The sequence below is a fragment of the Lytechinus variegatus genome, chromosome 4 (assembly GCF_018143015.1).
Source record: "Lytechinus variegatus isolate NC3 chromosome 4, Lvar_3.0, whole genome shotgun sequence".
Classification (NCBI taxonomy): Eukaryota; Metazoa; Echinodermata; class Echinoidea; order Temnopleuroida; family Toxopneustidae; genus Lytechinus; species Lytechinus variegatus.
In genome coordinates, this window is record NC_054743.1 from 2,468,263 (window position 1) to 2,482,455 (window position 14,193).

Sequence of the window (14,193 nt, forward strand, 5' to 3'; positions counted from 1 at the left end):
TATGTTTTACCTTAGAATGTACCCTTTAGACAATATGTCCATTGTTTCATTTTAAAGCTTGTACTATTCTCAAAACTGGAATTTGTACTAGGTTTGTCATCATGACATTTTTCTACTTGCAACAATTTACATTGACAATATGTTTCCTGTTTTGCGCTCCCTGTCTGTCCGGAAGATCGTGGTCGACTGGATAACGCACCTGCCTGGTAACGCTAGGGTCGGTGGTTCAAACCTGGCTTGACTCTCTTTTTTTTTTTTTTTTTTTCTTTATTATTAGGTGGTCTGTCATGAATATGACAGATCACCTATTATATTCGTCAGATTTTACTTTATTTATTTTTATTGCCAAATTTTGACGCCAGGTTATCTCAAAATCGGGCCTGTCAAATTTCTTGATTTTCATGTCATGTATGGATATTATTGTGGAATCGCGAAACGAAACTTTTCAAGGTCATCAAATCCTGATGACGTCATCTAGGCGCCATTTTGTAAAATTAAATTATTGATCATATCATCGCAACTAATCATCATAAATCATTCATATTTGCATCATATCAAGTTCAGATGACAGGTCATCAGGACATGTCAACAGAGGTCATGCAAAGGTCACGACGCGCACGTACGCGCGCGTCAAAATTTTAAAATTCCCCAAATCAATCGTGGTCAAATTTGGGTACGTTTCAGGCCATTTTGAGCATGTCAAAAATTTGCGCGCGCACAGGTATGCGTGCGCGTTTTTGCTCCTACCATCGGTATGCATCTTCGAGTCGTCATTTATTTTATGTCTGTTCACTGTCCATGATCTTCTGATTAATTTGATACCTCATTCAGCCTCTTACGACCAATAATACCCAAATGCGCGTCAATTCAAATGTGCATTACAAGCGCGTGCAAACTCGCAAAATAAGTCAAAAGTGGGCAAAAATATGCCTATATAAAATTCACTGTAGCTCTTCAAGGAGTCCGTTGACCCCCAATTTTTTTTTCCTATTCGAATAGAGTATGAATTGGAGATATGATTTTATGCCACATTTGACCCTTAAAAACATCGTGACGTCATCAACATGGCGTCGGAACTAAAAATTAGTGTTTTCTGTTTCATGATGTCACAACACTCATGTAAATTGATTCTAATTACGTAAATATTGGTCTTTTCTCGCCAACTTTTAAATATGTTTTACCTTAGAATGTACCCTTTAGACAATATGTCCATTGTTTCATTTTAAAGCTTGTACTATTCTCAAAACTGGAATTTGTACTAGGTTTGTCATCATGACATTTTTCTACTTGCAACAATTTACATTGACAATATGTTTCCTGTTTTGCGCTCCCTGTCTGTCCGGAAGATCGTGGTCGACTGGATAACGCACCTGCCTGGTAACGCTAGGGTCGGTGGTTCAAACCTGGCTTGACTCTCTTTTTTTTTTTTTTTTTTCTTTATTATTAGGTGGTCTGTCATGAATATGACAGATCACCTATTATATTCGTCAGATTTTACTTTATTTATTTTTATTGCCAAATTTTGACGCCAGGTTATCTCAAAATCGGGCCTGTCAAATTTCTTGATTTTCATGTCATGTATGGATATTATTGTGGAATCGCGAAACGAAACTTTTCAAGGTCATCAAATCCTGATGACGTCATCTAGGCGCCATTTTGTAAAATTAAATTATTGATCATATCATCGCAACTAATCATCATAAATCATTCATATTTGCATCATATCAAGTTCAGATGACAGGTCATCAGGACATGTCAACAGAGGTCATGCAAAGGTCACGACGCGCACGTACGCGCGCGTCAAAATTTTAAAATTCCCCAAATCAATCGTGGTCAAATTTGGGTACGTTTCAGGCCATTTTGAGCATGTCAAAAATTTGCGCGCGCACAGGTATGCGTGCGCGTTTTTGCTCCTACCATCGGTATGCATCTTCGAGTCGTCATTTATTTTATGTCTGTTCACTGTCCATGATCTTCTGATTAATTTGATACCTCATTCAGCCTCTTACGACCAATAATACCCAAATGCGCGTCAATTCAAATGTGCATTACAAGCGCGTGCAAACTCGCAAAATAAGTCAAAAGTGGGCAAAAATATGCCTATATAAAATTCACTGTAGCTCTTCAAGGAGTCCGTTGACCCCCAATTTTTTTTTCCTATTCGAATAGAGTATGAATTGGAGATATGATTTTATGCCACATTTGACCCTTAAAAACATCGTGACGTCATCAACATGGCGTCGGAACTAAAAATTAGTGTTTTCTGTTTCATGATGTCACAACACTCATGTAAATTGATTCTAATTACGTAAATATTGGTCTTTTCTCGCCAACTTTTAAATATGTTTTACCTTAGAATGTACCCTTTAGACAATATGTCCATTGTTTCATTTTAAAGCTTGTACTATTCTCAAAACTGGAATTTGTACTAGGTTTGTCATCATGACATTTTTCTACTTGCAACAATTTACATTGACAATATGTTTCCTGTTTTGCGCTCCCTGTCTGTCCGGAAGATCGTGGTCGACTGGATAACGCACCTGCCTGGTAACGCTAGGGTCGGTGGTTCAAACCTGGCTTGACTCTCTTTTTTTTTTTTTTTTTTCTTTATTATTAGGTGGTCTGTCATGAATATGACAGATCACCTATTATATTCGTCAGATTTTACTTTATTTATTTTTATTGCCAAATTTTGACGCCAGGTTATCTCAAAATCGGGCCTGTCAAATTTCTTGATTTTCATGTCATGTATGGATATTATTGTGGAATCGCGAAACGAAACTTTTCAAGGTCATCAAATCCTGATGACGTCATCTAGGCGCCATTTTGTAAAATTAAATTATTGATCATATCATCGCAACTAATCATCATAAATCATTCATATTTGCATCATATCAAGTTCAGATGACAGGTCATCAGGACATGTCAACAGAGGTCATGCAAAGGTCACGACGCGCACGTACGCGCGCGTCAAAATTTTAAAATTCCCCAAATCAATCGTGGTCAAATTTGGGTACGTTTCAGGCCATTTTGAGCATGTCAAAAATTTGCGCGCGCACAGGTATGCGTGCGCGTTTTTGCTCCTACCATCGGTATGCATCTTCGAGTCGTCATTTATTTTATGTCTGTTCACTGTCCATGATCTTCTGATTAATTTGATACCTCATTCAGCCTCTTACGACCAATAATACCCAAATGCGCGTCAATTCAAATGTGCATTACAAGCGCGTGCAAACTCGCAAAATAAGTCAAAAGTGGGCAAAAATATGCCTATATAAAATTCACTGTAGCTCTTCAAGGAGTCCGTTGACCCCCAATTTTTTTTTCCTATTCGAATAGAGTATGAATTGGAGATATGATTTTATGCCACATTTGACCCTTAAAAACATCGTGACGTCATCAACATGGCGTCGGAACTAAAAATTAGTGTTTTCTGTTTCATGATGTCACAACACTCATGTAAATTGATTCTAATTACGTAAATATTGGTCTTTTCTCGCCAACTTTTAAATATGTTTTACCTTAGAATGTACCCTTTAGACAATATGTCCATTGTTTCATTTTAAAGCTTGTACTATTCTCAAAACTGGAATTTGTACTAGGTTTGTCATCATGACATTTTTGTACTTGCAACAATTTACATTGACAATATGTTTCCTGTTTTGCGCTCCCTGTCTGTCCGGAAGATCGTGGTCGACTGGATAACGCACCTGCCTGGTAACGCTAGGGTCGGTGGTTCAAACCTGGCTTGACTCTCTTTTTTTTTTTTTTTTTTTCTTTATTATTAGGTGGTCTGTCATGAATATGACAGATCACCTATTATATTCGTCAGATTTTACTTTATTTATTTTTATTGCCAAATTTTGACGCCAGGTTATCTCAAAATCGGGCCTGTCAAATTTCTTGATTTTCATGTCATGTATGGATATTATTGTGGAATCGCGAAACGAAACTTTTCAAGGTCATCAAATCCTGATGACGTCATCTAGGCGCCATTTTGTAAAATTAAATTATTGATCATATCATCGCAACTAATCATCATAAATCATTCATATTTGCATCATATCAAGTTCAGATGACAGGTCATCAGGACATGTCAACAGAGGTCATGCAAAGGTCACGACGCGCACGTACGCGCGCGTCAAAATTTTAAAATTCCCCAAATCAATCGTGGTCAAATTTGGGTACGTTTCAGGCCATTTTGAGCATGTCAAAAATTTGCGCGCGCACAGGTATGCGTGCGCGTTTTTGCTCCTACCATCGGTATGCATCTTCGAGTCGTCATTTATTTTATGTCTGTTCACTGTCCATGATCTTCTGATTAATTTGATACCTCATTCAGCCTCTTACGACCAATAATACCCAAATGCGCGTCAATTCAAATGTGCATTACAAGCGCGTGCAAACTCGCAAAATAAGTCAAAAGTGGGCAAAAATATGCCTATATAAAATTCACTGTAGCTCTTCAAGGAGTCCGTTGACCCCCAATTTTTTTTTCCTATTCGAATAGAGTATGAATTGGAGATATGATTTTATGCCACATTTGACCCTTAAAAACATCGTGACGTCATCAACATGGCGTCGGAACTAAAAATTAGTGTTTTCTGTTTCATGATGTCACAACACTCATGTAAATTGATTCTAATTACGTAAATATTGGTCTTTTCTCGCCAACTTTTAAATATGTTTTACCTTAGAATGTACCCTTTAGACAATATGTCCATTGTTTCATTTTAAAGCTTGTACTATTCTCAAAACTGGAATTTGTACTAGGTTTGTCATCATGACATTTTTCTACTTGCAACAATTTACATTGACAATATGTTTCCTGTTTTGCGCTCCCTGTCTGTCCGGAAGATCGTGGTCGACTGGATAACGCACCTGCCTGGTAACGCTAGGGTCGGTGGTTCAAACCTGGCTTGACTCTCTTTTTTTTTTTTTTTTTTCTTTATTATTAGGTGGTCTGTCATGAATATGACAGATCACCTATTATATTCGTCAGATTTTACTTTATTTATTTTTATTGCCAAATTTTGACGCCAGGTTATCTCAAAATCGGGCCTGTCAAATTTCTTGATTTTCATGTCATGTATGGATATTATTGTGGAATCGCGAAACGAAACTTTTCAAGGTCATCAAATCCTGATGACGTCATCTAGGCGCCATTTTGTAAAATTAAATTATTGATCATATCATCGCAACTAATCATCATAAATCATTCATATTTGCATCATATCAAGTTCAGATGACAGGTCATCAGGACATGTCAACAGAGGTCATGCAAAGGTCACGACGCGCACGTACGCGCGCGTCAAAATTTTAAAATTCCCCAAATCAATCGTGGTCAAATTTGGGTACGTTTCAGGCCATTTTGAGCATGTCAAAAATTTGCGCGCGCACAGGTATGCGTGCGCGTTTTTGCTCCTACCATCGGTATGCATCTTCGAGTCGTCATTTATTTTATGTCTGTTCACTGTCCATGATCTTCTGATTAATTTGATACCTCATTCAGCCTCTTACGACCAATAATACCCAAATGCGCGTCAATTCAAATGTGCATTACAAGCGCGTGCAAACTCGCAAAATAAGTCAAAAGTGGGCAAAAATATGCCTATATAAAATTCACTGTAGCTCTTCAAGGAGTCCGTTGACCCCCAATTTTTTTTTCCTATTCGAATAGAGTATGAATTGGAGATATGATTTTATGCCACATTTGACCCTTAAAAACATCGTGACGTCATCAACATGGCGTCGGAACTAAAAATTAGTGTTTTCTGTTTCATGATGTCACAACACTCATGTAAATTGATTCTAATTACGTAAATATTGGTCTTTTCTCGCCAACTTTTAAATATGTTTTACCTTAGAATGTACCCTTTAGACAATATGTCCATTGTTTCATTTTAAAGCTTGTACTATTCTCAAAACTGGAATTTGTACTAGGTTTGTCATCATGACATTTTTCTACTTGCAACAATTTACATTGACAATATGTTTCCTGTTTTGCGCTCCCTGTCTGTCCGGAAGATCGTGGTCGACTGGATAACGCACCTGCCTGGTAACGCTAGGGTCGGTGGTTCAAACCTGGCTTGACTCTCTTTTTTTTTTTTTTTTTTCTTTATTATTAGGTGGTCTGTCATGAATATGACAGATCACCTATTATATTCGTCAGATTTTACTTTATTTATTTTTATTGCCAAATTTTGACGCCAGGTTATCTCAAAATCGGGCCTGTCAAATTTCTTGATTTTCATGTCATGTATGGATATTATTGTGGAATCGCGAAACGAAACTTTTCAAGGTCATCAAATCCTGATGACGTCATCTAGGCGCCATTTTGTAAAATTAAATTATTGATCATATCATCGCAACTAATCATCATAAATCATTCATATTTGCATCATATCAAGTTCAGATGACAGGTCATCAGGACATGTCAACAGAGGTCATGCAAAGGTCACGACGCGCACGTACGCGCGCGTCAAAATTTTAAAATTCCCCAAATCAATCGTGGTCAAATTTGGGTACGTTTCAGGCCATTTTGAGCATGTCAAAAATTTGCGCGCGCACAGGTATGCGTGCGCGTTTTTGCTCCTACCATCGGTATGCATCTTCGAGTCGTCATTTATTTTATGTCTGTTCACTGTCCATGATCTTCTGATTAATTTGATACCTCATTCAGCCTCTTACGACCAATAATACCCAAATGCGCGTCAATTCAAATGTGCATTACAAGCGCGTGCAAACTCGCAAAATAAGTCAAAAGTGGGCAAAAATATGCCTATATAAAATTCACTGTAGCTCTTCAAGGAGTCCGTTGACCCCCAATTTTTTTTTCCTCACTCTTGGTTAGAGTAAATATCTCATTTGGAGATTGTGTAAATACCACAAAATTATGTTAGAAATAAAAATTACATATTTTCGCAATATACGTCAACGTATTTATGCATATTTGACCGTATCTTTTTTATTAGTGGTTAGTTTTTTCTCAAATTTTGATATGATGTAGTCAAAAAAATTCTCTACAAATAACGTGTGAATAATTTTCACTTTTGACCACAGCATCAATGTGTTGTGAGCTGTTTAAATTTTCGACAAATTTTTCTTGACCTAATTTTTGCGAATTTTTTAAGGAAAATGTTCTATTAATCAAGTTTACGGTCTTCCTGTAAATTTTAAGCCCACTGGTTTTGCGGTTTTTCATGTAGGACATTTTTCGTAGTTTTTCCGGAACTTTTTAAGAGCTAATTTTAACATTGTAAAACATCATTTATGCATTTTCTTAGTAAACGCTACAATATTGAGAAGCTATTGTGTTGAAAAATTTCATTCCGGACATTTTGTGGAAATTTCCAGATTTTTTTTTATTTGGTTATTTTCACTAAATATAACATAACAGATTTTCAGATACCTTCTGTGAAATAAAAAAATGCAATTTACTTAAATAAATATTTTCTTGAAATTTTGCGGGAAAATTGCCTATAGTTGAATCTTTCACCTTACTTTTTTGGTAAAGTCATCAAGAAAAAATTTCAAGTTAATGCTAAAGTCATACACAATTAATAAATCGATATTGAAAATTCTTGACGGAAAATATAATGTGAAATGTTTAGGAATTTCAGAAATTTTGCAAACATTCCCCCCCCCCAAAAAAAAAATCTACTTAATTCTTTCATCAGATACATCATTAGTGAGTTTTGAAGTGAATGCTGTGAAATTGTAGCATTGCAAAATTTCTCATTAAAAATAATTCAAATTTACCACACGTTTTGAACATTGTGAAAATTCTGGTTTGAAAGCTTAAAAGAAATATTGTTGACAGAATAAACAATTTTTATAAAGATTTTCCATACAAAACATGAAACTGTAGATTAAAAATTTGCTGCTCTGAAATAGAAGGCTCCTTTCATAGCGCAATTTTGGAAAGCCAATTTCGGTAAATCGTATCAAATTTTTGAGGAGTTTTAAGGCGTTTTACGTGCTCCAAACTTCATGTCGTATTTACCGTATTGCATTATCATTGTAATCATGACGGTTGTTATCACCACATTAATAATCAAATTTAGCAATGGTAAAAATTTATTCCTAGAATGTCTATGATCAAGATTATGAATCATATCTAAAAAATCATTTCATACAACATCAGCCGATACTGAATGAAAAATCATGACAGACCACCTAATTCGTCCTAATGACGAATTAAAATCTAGTTATTTATTTATTCTTAGCACCTATGTTTGTCGCCAACTTTTCTCGGAATTGGCTGAATCAATTTTGCTGATTTTTTCGTCATACATAGAATCTATCATAGAGACGGCATACTAAGCTTTTGAAGGTCATATGGTTATGATGACGTCATCTACGCGCCATTTTGTAAAATTCTTCATTTGATCATATCTTCATTATCAATTATCAAAAATTAACAATATTGACATGACATTAATTTCATATCAAAGGTCAACTGTCAATGTCATCAAAGGTCATGTAGAGGTCATGACGCGCGCGTACGCGCGCGTCAAAGGTAAAAAAATCGTCCAAATGACCTATAAAATTTTTTGGGTACGTTTCAGGTCATTTTAAGCATTTCAAAAATTTGCGCGCGCGCACGTATGCGCGCGCGTTTCCGCGCGTTACACCTTAACACAACGCAGAAAAACCGTTTCTTTTAATATCATTGCATTGCTAATAAAATTCTGAGCAATTTGATACCTTGATCAACCTTCTACAACCATTAATATAGAAATTAACACCCATTAAAGTTTGCAGCACGTGTGCGCGCGAGCTCTCACTATAGGCCATATATGGGCAAAAACATGCCTATTGTAAATTCACTGTAGCTCTTTAAAAAGTCCGTTGACCCCCAACTTTTTTTTCATATATCGATAGAGTATTAGTTGTAGATTTGATTTCATGTCACCATTGTCCCTAAATTATATCGTGACGTCATCAAAATGGCGCCCAAACTAAAAATTTCATTTTTTCAAAAATGACGTCATCAAATTTATGCAAATTTGGCTGTAACTTCTCGAATATAGATCATTTTTCGCCCAGATTTCAACATGTTGTAGTTTATAATGTACTCTTTCTCCTCAGTTAACATGAATCTTCGTTTTGAGAAACGCATCATTGCGTAAAACAGCGATGAAAAGAGGCCTGTCATTTTTCCTCATTTTGCGTGTAATCTCTATGGGACATGATTTTTTCTCAAAACTAGATTCGACATTCCTCTACTTCGTGAGCCATATCTCCATTTTTTCTTGTCAGCTTTCCTTGAGCTTTTAACATGTTGTAGCTGAGATTCTGGGCTATCGGAAGTGTGCCCTTCATTTTTTGATGAGATGCCGGGATCATGCCCGTATTTCACTTGCAAAATTGGAATTGTAATTCTCAAAATTGCTTACGTGTAATCTCTATGGGGAATATCGTGGCTCAATGGATAACGCATTTGACTTGCTTTCTCGAGGGCGGAGGTTCGATTCCTGGGGTAGAAAAGATGATTTTTTTTTCATTTTTTTTTTCTTTTTGCCACCTCTTACATGATCCTTTATGATAATTAAAAGGTATGAAAGTTAAAATTTAGCAAGATAAAACAGATTATAATTGTTTTTTCATATCACATGTATTTTGTGTGTAATCTCTATGGGACATGACTTTTTCTCAAAACTAGATTCGACATTCCTCTATTTCGTGAGCCATATCTCCATTTCTTCTTGTCAGTTTTGCCGGAGCTTTCAATATGTTATAGCTGAGATTCTGGGCTTTCGGTAATGTGCCCTCCACTTTTTGATCAGATGCCGGGATCATGCCCGTTTTTCACTTGCAATATTGGAATTGTAATTCTCAAAATTGCTTACGTGCAAAGTCTATGGGAAACATTAATAATCACATTGAGCAATGGTCAAAATTTATTCTTAGGATGTCTAGAATCAAGATTATCAATCATATCTAAATTATTCATTTTATACATTAGCCGACTCTGAATGAAAAATCATGACAGACCACCTAATTCGTCCGCATGACGAATTAAATTCTAGTATTTTAATTGTAATTGTTAGACTTTCATTGATTTATTTTTCGCACCTATGTTTGTCGCCAACTTTTCTCCGAATCGGCTGAATCAAATTTGCTGATTTTTTCGTCATACATAGGATCTGTCATGGACACGTCAGAATAAGCTTTTCAAGGTCATCAGGTCATGATGACGTCATCTAGGCGCCATTTTGTAAAATCACATTACCAATCATATCTCCATTATCAATTATCAAAAATCAATCAAATTAACATCATACCAACTTGATGTCAAGGGTCATCAGGTCATGTCATCAAAAGTCACCTGAAGGTCACGACGCGCGCGTAAGCGCGCGTCAAAATTTCAAAATGCTCAAAATCACTTTTTGACCAAAGTAGAGTACGTTTTAGGTCATTCTAAGCATTTCAAAAATTTGCGCGCGCACACGTATGCGCGCGCGTTTCCGCGCGTAATGCCTTAACGCAGTGCAAAAACACCGTTTTTTTACATCATTGCATCGATAACATAATTTTGAACAATTTGATACCCAATTTAGCTCTCTATGACCAATAATAACGAAATTAACACCCGTTAAAGTTTGCAGCACGTGTGCGCGCGAGCTCTCACTATAGGCCGTATATGGGCAAAAACATGCCTATTGCAAATTCACTGTAGCTCTTTAAATAGTCCATTGACCCCCAATTTTTTTTTCATATATCGATAGAGTATTAAATGTAGATTTGATTTCATGTCATCAATATCGCTAAATTATGTCATGACGTCATCAAAATGGCGCCTAAATTTAAATTTCATTTTTTCAAAAATGACGTCATCAAATTTATGCAAATTTGATTGTAACTTCTCGAATATAGATCGTTTTTCGCTCAGATTTTGATATGTTTTAGTTTAGAATGTAATCTTGCTCCGTTATGTACATAAATTTTCGTTTTGAGAAATGCATCATTGCGTAAAACAGCGATGAAAAGAGGCATGTCATTTTTCCTTATTTTGTGTGTAATGTCTATGGGACATGACTTTTTGTCAAAACTAGATTCGACATTCCTCTATTTCGTGAGCCATATCTCCATTGTTTCTTGTCGGTTTTCCCTGAACTTTTAGTATGTTGTAGCTGAGATTCTAAGCTTTTGGAAATGTGCCCTCCATTTTTTGATCAGATGCCGGGATCATGCCCGTATTTCGCTAGCAAAATTGGACTTGTAATTCTCAAATTTGCTTACGTATGAAGTCTATGGGAAATATGCTAGCTCAATCGGTTAGGCGTCAGACTTGCATCTCATTCAATCATGCGGGCAGGGGTTCGAGTACGCAGGTGAACATGATTTTTTTTTTTTTTTTTTACTATCTTGCGCACGATGAATTATAACAATTCTAATAATTAATAGCTAAAATATTGCAAAATAAAACAGATTAAAATTACTTTTTTTCGTATTATATCTATCTTATCATATCCGTCCATCCGCTATCTGTTATAAATTAATCTATCCATATATATATATGTCTATCTGTCTATCTACCTCCTTTGTATACGTATCTGTCTATCTATCTCTCTCTGTGTATAATATAACATATCTATATGTTTAAATATGACTTGTATATCTATCGTTCTATATATCCATCAATCTATCTGCCTGTCTCTATCTTTCTATATGTATGTCTGTCTGGCTATCTATATCTATATAAATCTATTTGTCTCTATCTATCTATCTATTTATCTATCGATATGTCTGTCTGTCTGTCTATCTATGTTTTATTAATATAACCACCTATCATTTATCTCTCAATCGATCACTTGATCCATCCATCGCTCCATCCATCACTCCATCCATCTATATATATAATCATCTATCTTGTATGTATCTGTTTGAAGATGTATGTCTGACGATTGTCATCACCACATCAATAATCACATTTAGCAATGGTCAAAACTTATTCTTAGGATGTCTACGATCAAGATCATCAATGATATCTTAATGATTCATTTCATACATCAGCCGACACTGAATGACAAATCATGACAGACCACCTAATTCGTCCGCATGACGAATTAAATTCTAGTTAGGTGGTCTGTCTTTGACAGATCACCTCTTAATTTCGTCAGAATTTTCTTATTAGGTGGTCTGTCTACGACAGATCACCTATTGATTTCGTCAGAATTTTCTTCATTTCTTTCTTCCTTTCTTTATTCATTGTACCTATTTTTTGTCGCCAACTTTTCTCGAAATTGGCTGAATCAATTTTGCTGATTTTTTCGTCATATATAGAATCTATCATAGAGACGGCAAAATAAGCTTTTCAAGGTCATATGGTCATGATGACGTCATCTACGCGCCATTTTGTAAAATCCTTTTTTTGATCATATCTTCATTATCAATTGTCAAAAATTAACAATATTTACATGACATTAACTTCATGTCAAGGGTCGAATGTCAATGTCATCAAAGGTCATGTAGAGGTCATGACGCGCGCGTACGCGCGCGTCAAAGGTAAAAAATCGTCCAAATGAGCTTTAAAATTTTTTGGGTACGTTTCAGGTCATTTTAAGCATTTCAAAAATTTGCGCGCGCGCACGTATGCGCGCGCGTTTCCGCGCGTTACACCTTAATGCAATGCAGAAAAACCGTTTCTTTTAATATCATTGCATTGCTAATAAAATTCTGAGCAATTTGATACCTTGATCAACCTTCTACAACCATTAATATAGAAATTAACACCCATTAAAGTTTGCAGCACGTGTGCGCGCGAGCTCTCACTATAGGCCATATGTGGGCAAAAACATGCCTATTGTAAATTCACTGTAGCTCTTTAAAAAGTCCGTTGACCCCCAACTTTTTTTTTGATTATCGATAGATTATGAGTTGTAGATTTGATTTCATGTCACCATTGTCCCTAAATTATATCATGACGTCATCAAAATGGCGCCCAAACTAAAAATTTCATTTTTTCAAAAATGACGTCATCAAATTTATGCAAATTTGGCTGTAACTTCTCGAATATAGATCATTTTTCGCCCAGATTTCAACATGTTGTAGTTTATAATGTACTCTTTCTCCTCAGTTAACATGAATCTTTGTTTTGAGAAACGCATCATTGCGTAAAACAGCGATGAAAAGAGGCCTGTCATTTTTCCTCATTTTGCGTGTAATCTCTATGGGACATGACTTTTTCTCAAAACTAGATTCGACATTCCTCTATTTCGTGAGCCATATCTCCATTTCTTCTTGTCAGTTTTGCCGGAGCTTTTAATATGTTATAGCTGAGATTCTGGGCTTTCGGTAATGTGCCCTCCACTTTTTGATCAGATGCCGGGATCATGCACGTTTTTCACTTGCAATATTGGAATTGTAATTCTCAAAATTGCTTACGTGTAAAGTCTATGGGAAACATTAATAATCACATTGAGCAATGGTCAAAATTTATTCTTAGGATGTCTAGAATCAAGATTATCAATCATATCTAAATTATTCATTTTATACATTAGCCGACTCTGAATGAAAAATCATGACAGACCACCTAATTCGTCCGCATGACGAATTAAATTCTAGTTTCTTACTTTCTTTCTTTATTTTTACGGATTTTCTTGTCGCCAACTTTTCTCCAAATCGGCTGAATCAATTTTGCTGATTTTTTCGTCATACATAGGATCTGTCATGGACACGTCAAAATAAGCTTTTCAAGGTCATTAGGTCATGATGACGTCATCTAGGCGCCATTTTGTAAAATCACATTATCAATCATATTTCCATTATTAATTATCAAAAATCAATCAAATTAACATCACATCAACTTCAGGTCAAGGGTCATCCGGTCATGTCATCAAAGGTCACCTGAAGGTCACGACGCGCGCGTACGCGCGCGTCAAAATTTAAAAATGCTCAAAATCACTTTTTGACCAAACGAGAGTATGTTTTAGGTCATTTTAAGCATTTCAAAATTTTGCGCGCGCGCACGGATGCGCGCGCGCTTCCTCGCGTAACGCCTTAACGCAACGCAGAAACACCGTTTTTTTTACATCATTGCATTGATAATAAAATTCTGAACAATTTGATACCTTGATCAACCTTCTACGATCATTAATAACGAAATTAACACCCGTTAAAGTTTGCAGCACGTGTGCGCGCGAGCTCTCACTATAGGCCATATATGGGCAAAAACATGCCTATTGC